The sequence below is a fragment of the Limulus polyphemus genome, unplaced genomic scaffold, assembly GCF_000517525.1.
Source record: "Limulus polyphemus unplaced genomic scaffold, Limulus_polyphemus-2.1.2 Scaffold4377, whole genome shotgun sequence".
NCBI classification, from domain to species: Eukaryota; Metazoa; Arthropoda; class Merostomata; order Xiphosura; family Limulidae; genus Limulus; species Limulus polyphemus.
The window spans coordinates 71,658-81,130 of NW_013669987.1; the positions used below are offsets into that span (position 1 = coordinate 71,658).

General features: G+C 34.0%; 1 long non-coding RNA gene across 2 annotated transcripts in view; it reads left to right on the forward strand.

Moving 5' to 3' along the window:
• Nucleotides 1-7,830, forward strand: part of LOC111088760 — a 38,003-nt gene extending 30,173 nt beyond the window's left edge. Inside the window, exons 1-3 of one of the 2 annotated variants that reach the window (XR_002613184.1) lie at nucleotides 3,517-4,256; nucleotides 5,539-5,846; nucleotides 7,266-7,830. This is a non-coding gene — a long non-coding RNA (uncharacterized LOC111088760). Of the gene's footprint in view, nucleotides 1-3,516; nucleotides 4,257-5,538; nucleotides 5,847-7,265 lie in introns of those variants that run through there. The other variant, XR_002613185.1, reaches the window with a different exon arrangement.
• The last annotated feature ends 1,643 nt before the right edge of the window (nucleotides 7,831-9,473 follow it).

Genomic DNA, 9,473 nt, shown 5'->3' on the forward strand with positions numbered 1-9,473 from the left:
AAAAAAAAAACGCCATGTAACCAACCAATCGTTGGAACGGTTAGAAACATACGAATTCAAATTGCAATAAAATCGCGTGTCTGTGAAATAATGCTCATAATGGCATAATTTTTGTCATTCAACACTCTCGTTTTAAACATTCCCTTATCTTCATCTATATGTTTATCTCTGTGTTTGTTTGTTTGCTTGCTTGCTTGTTTGTCAGCCGCGTTCACTGTGCAGGTCAAACTTTCCTCACGTGAAGGTGCGCAAAAGTCAATTTTTCGTTGATATACGCGTCTATCGTCTGCTAGTGGAACCGGTAATTTTATTGTTAACATACACATTACATGAATAAATTCTACGCAGACTTGACATTGTTTGGTAAGTTTGTGATGACATTTAATTTAGAATATAGCATTATAGGCCTATTTATTTACAGATCATTAACTATACATTTACTAATACATAATATATCTAACCTCACAGATAAAAGAAATGTATGCAGAATTAGAATGTCGTGTGTGAAAAAGCAAAAGGCAGGCATAGCCTATAAAATAAAATTATGGCATCTGCCATAAAATAGACTACATGAAAAGAGTAAGGCTTACATTATAATACTTATTGTGTCAAATGATATTAAAGTTAAGTCAGCGAATGTATTTTTATTTTAGTTTTTTCTCATGATGGTTTGATACCTGGAAGTGGATTTTTTTTCTTTTGATACATTATAAAGTACAATATTGCATTTTGTTTGTAGTATATTTCATACATCAATGTCATAATGTGAATACGTATCACATTCATAAAAATATATTAAATTTACATTAAGGCAAATTCAACATAACATTACACACATATTTGTGTTTGAAATTTTAATACTTGAAGAGGGATGACAGGGGACGGGGGTAATACAGCTAGGCTTATCCTGTTCCCCCAAATGGGTAGTCATACTAAATATTCTCCATAAGCGCCTGTTTATCCTTGCCAGTGAATGAAAAACAAAAACATCGTTCATAAGGAAGCCCTGATTTAAAACAGGTTCGTAGTTTATTTTAAAAAATCCAACTGAAAGTTGTTATTTTTTTTATAAATTCACAAAATATTTCTTGCCTATCGATATATGGAACGGGGAGAGAGAGAGAGAATAGTTTTTGTTTTTTTCGAAAACCCGGGCAACGCCGGGTAACGCTGCTAGTCATAAATAAGGCACAAGTTTAATATAGAGGTATTTAAGTCTTAGTCTCGAAAAGAAAAATATTAACAAGGAATTAAATACTATGGTGACTCTTTCCATCAGATGCAACGTCAACAGATTGTTAATGTATTTTACATATGCTAAAAGTACACCGTATGAGAGTTCCACTATATGCTTTTGTCTTTGAAACATCTAAAGGACGAACATGAAACAAAACTGATATAACAAATCATGATACTCGAGAGGTATTATACATGTATGTAAAACGTATAAAAAATTCGTAACTTATTAGAATTTCTGTGATGTTATTATAATTATATTTGTTTAGGCTGTCCACCAGATGTCACCACCTTAAGGAAAAATAGAACTATGCCTTGTTACTAGCATATATATAGTGGAGTAAAAGTTTATTTATTTATTTTTTGAGTTACTGTACAATGAAACCTCGTGAGCCAGTCATTATTTATTACGGAAACTATTGACGCATCGATCTATGAACTAGACTGAAAATACAAAATTAAAAACATTACGTGAAAATATCGAGTTCCTCACTACTACGTCAAAGCGTTTGTCTCTTGGCTGTTCTACTATAGTTTATCACATTAATTTAATTTACTGAGTCGGTGTTACTATATTAATTTTTTACGCTAGTTTATTAAGTCAGTGTTACTATAGCTTTAAATAAAATAACTGCAGGCATAATATGAAGGTCCAGGGTGGGGGACAAAGATTAGTGTATGACAATAACAAACTCTATATTTGCTGTAACTATACTGTTTGTTTTGTATTCATGAATGTTATACATTTTCATTATAGAAATTCTAAATATATGTCTGTTTCTTAGGTTTGTAAAAATATAAGGATCTGATCACTTCCTTGTCTCGGCATAGCCAAGTGATTAGGGCGCTTGAAAACTGTATTTTAAAAGCCTCATTTCAATTAGTAATTAACAAGAAGTGATAATGTAATTTTTTCATCCTAATTCTTTTGTCAACCAAATGTATTCTATAGCAGTTTTACTTAATTTCACTTAGTAATTATCGGTTTTCTGAATGCATTTGGCCCGGCATGGCCAGGTGGTTAGGGCGTTTGACTCGCAAACTGAGGATCGCGGGTTCGAATTCTCATTCCACCAAACATGCTAGCCCTTTCAGCTGTGGGGGCATTATAATGTAACGGTCCATCCCACTATTCGTTGCTTAAAAAAGGTAGCCCAAGAGTTGGCGGTGATGACTAGCTGCCTTCCCTCTAGTCTTTCACTGCTAAATTAGGGACGGCTAGCGCTGGCAAAGCTTTGCGTAAAATTCATAAAAAACAAACAAACAGATCACTTCCAAGAGTTTTCAGATAAACAAAAACAGGTTGAGCAATTTTTAGTATACTCATCCTTAGGAAAATGTTAGACAAACAAAAGCATTGAACAATTTTGTATACGCATTCATAAGAGAACGTGAAACATATCTAACAACTCTCCTATAATGACTACATCAAACATTGCTCAATGTGCGACTATCTATCTAAAAAAACTCCCATTAATGAGTATACAAAACTGTTCGATGCTCTTGTTTGTCTAACCCTCTCCTATGAGTGAGTATACCAAAAACTGCTCAATGTGCTTATTTATATCACATTCTCGTATGAGTGAGAATATAAAAACGATTCAGTGAGCTCTTGTTTGTCTAACCCTCTCCTATGAGTGAGTATACCAAAAACTGCTCAATGTGCGACTATCTATCTAAAAAAACTCCCATTAATGAGTATACAAAACTGTTCGATGCTCTCGTTTGTCTAACCCTCTCCTATGAGTGAGTATACCAAAAACTGCTCAATGTGCTTATTTATATCACATTCTCGTATGCGCGAGAATATAAAAACTGCTCAGTCAGCTCTTGTTTGTCTAACCCTCTTCTATGAGTGAGTATGCCAAAAACTGTTCAATGTGCTTATTTATATCACATTCTCGTATGAGTGAGAATACAAAAACGGTTCAGTGATCTCTTGTTTGTCTAACCCTCTCCTATGAGTGAGTATGCCAAAAACTGCTCAATGTGCTTATTTATATCACATTCTCTTATGAGCGAGAATATAAAAACTGCTCAGTGAGCTATTGTTTGTCTAACCCTCTCCTATGAGTGAGTATGCCAAAAACTGCTCAATGTGCTTATAAGAAATAGACGTTGACAAGCTCTCGATATGCTCATTCAAAGAAAAGGACTTAGACAAACACTCGTCAATCAAATGTTGAAATGATTATTCACAAGAGAGTAAAAAAAACGATAATAAGTAAAAGGTGAGTAAAACTTTTCAAGCAAGATAAATTAAGAAGTGTTATTGTTACTTACAATTAATCAAATTTCAATATAAACTTTCTTCAGAACCCAGTACTTTGAAGCACCATTGATTAAGCTAACTTAGCAAATGCAAAAGAATCCAGATACTAAAGGTAACACGAACTCTGAGAAGCCATCTCGGAAACAAATTTTGATGTTCTCTTAAAATATGTTGAATCAGTCTCTCTAACTATAGGAATCATACGGCATTTTTTAAGATAATTTCTTAATTAACAAGCAAAGTATATAAATGAAGATATTATAAGATCAAAATTCTTAGATGTACCAAATGATTTTTCTGAAACTTCCAGTCAGTTGAGATAAAAATATATTGTGGTGAAAACATTCCGACATAATTGAAACAGTACTGGTAGTTTGTATATTAGAAACATGTTTCTGGGATTTATCTACTGTAACTTGAAGCCCATCTGTCGTCGCTTAAAATATCCCATTGCAGTCAACTACAGCTGTGCTTACCATAAAAATAAGGTTCACCCACAGATATCGAGTTTACAAATTTTCTTGCTTCTCCGGTTGGTTTGACAACGATCTTCTACTATCAAAAGTATATTATCTAAATTTTTCCTCTTCTTGTCTGTTTTAGAACGATTCTAAACTAAAACTCCGGTTGTTGGTGGTTCGGGTCGGACGTGGCCTAATGGTTAACGTGCCGTACTGTCAGTGTGAGAGTTCCGGTTCGCGTCCAATTGCCATAAAAACACTCCGCGCTTTGGGACCATGGATGTGATGTAAGGATGACGATCAAATTTTACTATTCCATTAATTAAGCAAAAATAGCCTAAGAGTTAGCGGTGTGTGTGTGCTGGTCATTAGCTGCATTTTATCAATTTCTAGTCTCCCAGGGGCCTAGCGGTAAGTCTGCGAACTTATGCTAAAAACCTGTGGTGGGCACAGCAGAGATAGCCCATTATGTAGCTTTGCGCTAACATATAAACAAATTGTCAATTTAAATCAAAAACATCTAACGCAGATAGCCCTTGTGGTAGCATGCATTCATAAAGTAAATAAAGTAATTTTATTTGTTTGTTTGTTTTCAGATATATTTCACAACGGTGTCATTATCTGTCTTAAATTTGTAGTTGAAGCTTGTCTATATGTCTATACATAAGATAAACACTAGCCTCCTGCTTCCCCTAACAACGGTGGCGTAATTTGAAAGCAAAGTTTTTATTGTGCTTGACTTTCCTTAATTCCATATGCAAACAGCAGCAGACCAGGCCGAGCCCAATGGCCTTGGAAGGTGTATCTGAAGCTAATTAGCCTTGGTCAAGGGCACATACCGCTCATACCATAAGGGCGCTTAGCCCCATCACTTCTGTTCGTGTAATCTGTCTACACTACTTGAGCTGCTACTTTTTTTTTGAAACATTTTCAGTTGTTCGAGAAAGTAAAAGTCCCGTCTACCTCAGATAATGTACCGTACAACCCAGGTGTATCGTACATAAAAGGTATAATTTAGGAAGCTACATTGTAAATAAATAGGGTTATGGTAGATGTTAACCATATACACCGTATGGTCTTATCCGCTTTGGAAGTGTGCCAATTTTTCTAAAGGAACGGTCTCTTAGAAAAACAGCCCCGTTTTCGAAATCTTCGTTGATACACTATCATCTATAATCAGTGTTTTTGTTTTCTTTCCTTTTCTTAATGCAATGTTAGATTGATAGAATGTTTCATGGCATGAATATTTTTAACTTAATTTTCATGAGGAATTTCTAAAAAACCCTATGCAGATCTGATTGAAAGATAATGTTTTATAGATATGGGATATTTCTGGTTACAGTTTAAACTAATATTCTGAGTTTCTCCTCAGTAAATATTTGAAGAGAAAGTTGTTAACATCATTAGCGTCAGTACACCATTCTTTCGACTTTTTTCATGTAAACAATAAATTACTTGTTTAATGTTAACCTCTTATATCATTTTTCTCACTTCCATTTTCTCATTATATGCTTCAGAATATAAACCAGTGTTTAGCGATACTCTAATGAAAATCATATGTTTCGACAGTTCCCTTCTCGAGACTAAGATTACTTCGGATGACCTCTCTAACATTATTATCTGTTCCATTCTGACATGCCTAATCTCCTTTACCGTGTAATACTCTAGCAGAGTGCTAATTTTTTGGTAAACGAGTGGCGCCAAGGCGCCTAGTTCAACAAATCTGACAAGTACCTGACGTCATAAGCAAGTTGACCAATAGATTTATACATCTTAAACTGGAAAAGAGACAGTCGCCACATCACCATGGGGACCCCACAGAAGTCACGGAACTCTGCGGAGAGGGATATTTAGAGGCTATATATAGCCTTTACACAGTAAGACTTATTTTCGGAAACGCTAATTAGTTTCCTATAGTTTCCTATAAGTAACTTATCTATAACAACTATAATAAAATTTCTGTTTTACTCTCTATATTTTCACATTTTGTTAAATTGTTTATTTTGGGATTCGAAGGGGAAAACTTTACTGTCTGTACATTTTTGAGAATTTTAATGTTGATTTTTCTGATAATTTTACCCAAATAAATGAAATACTCAGTTGAGAAAGGATAGAAAAATAAACAAAACTCAAATTAATTTTTCTAACTACTAAACAAGTCCTTAAACAATTTAAACGAAGTAACTTACTTTTGCCACTTTTCATGTTGTATTCAGCCAAACAAAATAATAACTAATTTCCATTTAAAACGTTATAACGGACAATTTGACGTTGTTTTTCATCCATAAACAACGAGTTTTATTATGTTAAAGACCTTCTTGAACAAAATAAAAATACAGTGTGCAAAAATTGTTGGTAATTGTTTCATACATTTCTAACGTAAAAAGAAAAGAAAAACAAACAAACAGAAAATTAATTTTTGAGCATCTTATCTCTGGTTAAGAAATAATAAACAGGTGAAGTTATCCAGGTACTAGTTTCTCGTCTGTTGTACGTTTGCAGTGGGAAAATGTTATTTAGTATTCAGGTAAGAACAAAAATTTATATGGTTTGAGATTGTATAACCTTCGAAACCTTATTTCGTATTGTATACAGGGTTGATTAGGAGTACATTAAATGGTCAATATGGAGTTGAAAAGTTTACGTTTTTCGTTGAAAGCAGCACCGCTAAATGACTAAAATGACATAGTTATTTTACGTGAGTAATCAAATGTTATATATAAACATTAAATATCGAAAAAAAATTCCTATGGGAAGAAACATAACAAAAGCTTATAGTTACGTACAGTAGAAAAAGAAATATATATATATATTGTTGCTTGTAATAATTCAACAACTCAAATAACTTAGATCTGTATTGGTTTAATTCGATATAGGTATATACTTTTATTGTAATTGTTTCGTAATAAACTGTGAGTTAGAGATCAAACGAACTATGTTGTTTTAAAGTACATTTCGCGGAACTAGCCAATCTGTCTAAACACTTGATAGTATTCCTAGGATGGTCGTTCCGTTTAGTGAGTGATGACCGACTATCCCACACAGCAGGCGGGTTTCTCTCAGGTAGAAATAGTTTCAAGATCAAAACTAAGATAATGCGTCGCTGATGGGTATATGGTTTCAAATTACTTTTACGGATTAGGAGGGACGCAGTACGGCTAACACAGGGAGCAGCTCTTTAGTGCCGACCATCACAGAAATAGCTTTGTTATTTAATTTTTGATGCAGGCTAAGATTATTCTTTTCTCTCATAGAATTTATTGAACTGGCATAACCATCGCTGTTCTTTTCTTTAGGTTTACCGAACATCAAAAGGATAACCATTGCTCTTTACAATATTATATATAACTTTCATCAAAGGGAGAAGAAGGGAAACTCGTTGGACCATACAAGATGATCACTAAATACAAAAAGAATCCAAATTTAACAAACTTTGAAACGGACTTCGAAAACTTAGAGAAGAAAATCAGAAAAGTACGTTTGATAAGATCAAGTCTTGTGAATGAATAGCCCCAAATGAATTTGATTACTGCTCCTGAAATAAAAAGTATTTGTATGAAGGAAAAATATATAAACATACTTTACTGGTTATATAAATCTGAACAATAAAAACAGCAAAAGTACGGTTTAGTTTGTTTGAAGTAATGAAGCCTTTGAGATAACTGCAAGCCAATGAACAGTGTACAATAATCAACTGTATCTTCACACATTTACTTTGGTTGATATTCAATTCTTGACGTAACACGTGTATCCACATAGTTTCTTTTGCTCTTAAATTTTTTTCACTTCAAGCACCCCCTAGATACAGATAGTATTTCGTATTGTAATTGTTTTGTAATAAACCGCGAAATGAAAGTTAAAGTAAACCACGCGGAACTGATTTCTAAGTATTCCTTAAATAGTCGTTTGGTTTGATGTTTGGTTGCACTAGAAACTCTCCCATGGTTTCAAACAATTTAAAGGCATTACTGTGTGAATTTTTAACAGCTGTTTAAACGTACATTCCTATAAAACAATTAAACTTCTTATCAATATTTTGAGTTAGGTTTGCATTGATTATAGGCACATTGAACTTCTTACCAATTTTTATTTGGGTAAAATGTAGCTTTTGTGACGACCAAACCTTGAATTTATGATTGTTAAATTGTTAAAAAGAGCACAAAAGTAAACACTAGTGCGTTAATTCTTATTAGCTCAGTTGATAAAACATTCGATGCAGTCCTGGGTTCAAATCTTGATCGAGGGAGACATTTATGTAATAAAAAAGGATTACCATAAGTAAAACTGGCGTCTAACATGGGGCCGTTCCACGATCTTGAGATAAGGGTATATTGTTTCTGAGAGGGGAATCGTGTAGTAGTTTGAGTTGTTAAAAGTGCCTTGAACTAAAATAGTGGGTTATCCTTTTAGCTCAGTTGGTAGAGCACTCGACGTAGTGCGAAGCGTTCCGGGTTTATATCTTGCTTGAGGGAGATGAAACAAAACATTGGATTAATACAGGAAAAACTGACACCCAATATGAGGGCATCCCATGATCTTGAGATAAAGTCTTGTTTATGAAAGAGGGGAAAAGTTGTAGTTTGCGTTATTAAATAGTGTATGGCAATTAAATGTTAAGTAGTGTCTGGCAGGTAAACGTTAAGTAGTGCCTGGCAGGTAAACGTTAAATAGTGTATGGCAAGTAAATGTTATGCAGTGTCTGGCAGGTAAACGTTAAATAGTATATGACAGGTAAATGTTAAGTAGTGTATGGCAAGTAAATGTTATGCAGTGTCTGGCAGGTAAACGTTAAATAGTATATGACAGGTAAATGTTAAGTAGTGCCTGGCAGGTAAACGTTAAGTAGTGTATGTTAAGTAGTGTCTGGCAGGTAAACGTTAATAGTGTATGGCAAGTAAATGTTAAGTAGTGCCTGGCAGGTAAACGTTAAATAGTGTATGACAAGTAAATGTTAAGTAGTGTCTGGCAGGTAAACGTTAATAGTGTATGGCAAGTAAATGTTAAGTAGTGCCTGGCAGGTAAACGTTAAATAGTGTATGACAAGTAAATGTTAAGTAGTGTCTGGCAGGTAAACGTTAAATAGTGTATTGCAAAAAATGTTATGTAGTGTCTGGCAGGTGAACGTTAAGTAGTGTATGTTAAGTAAATATTAAGTAGTGCCTGGCAGGTAAACGTTAAATAGTATATGGCAGGTAAATGTTAAGTGGTGTCTGGCAGGTAAACGTTAAATAGTGTATGGCAAGTAAATGTTAAGTAGTGCCTGGCAGGTAAACGTTAAATAGTGTATGACAAGTAAATGTTATGTAGTGTCTGGCAGGTAAACGTTAAATAGTATATGACAGGTAAATGTTAAGTAGTGCCTGGCGGGTAAACGTTAAATAGGGTATTGCAAAAAATGTTATGTAGTGTCTGGCAGGTGTACGTTAAATAGTGTATGACAAGTAAATGTTAAGTAGTGTCTGGCAGGTAAACGTTAAATAGTATATGCCAAGTAAATGTTAAGT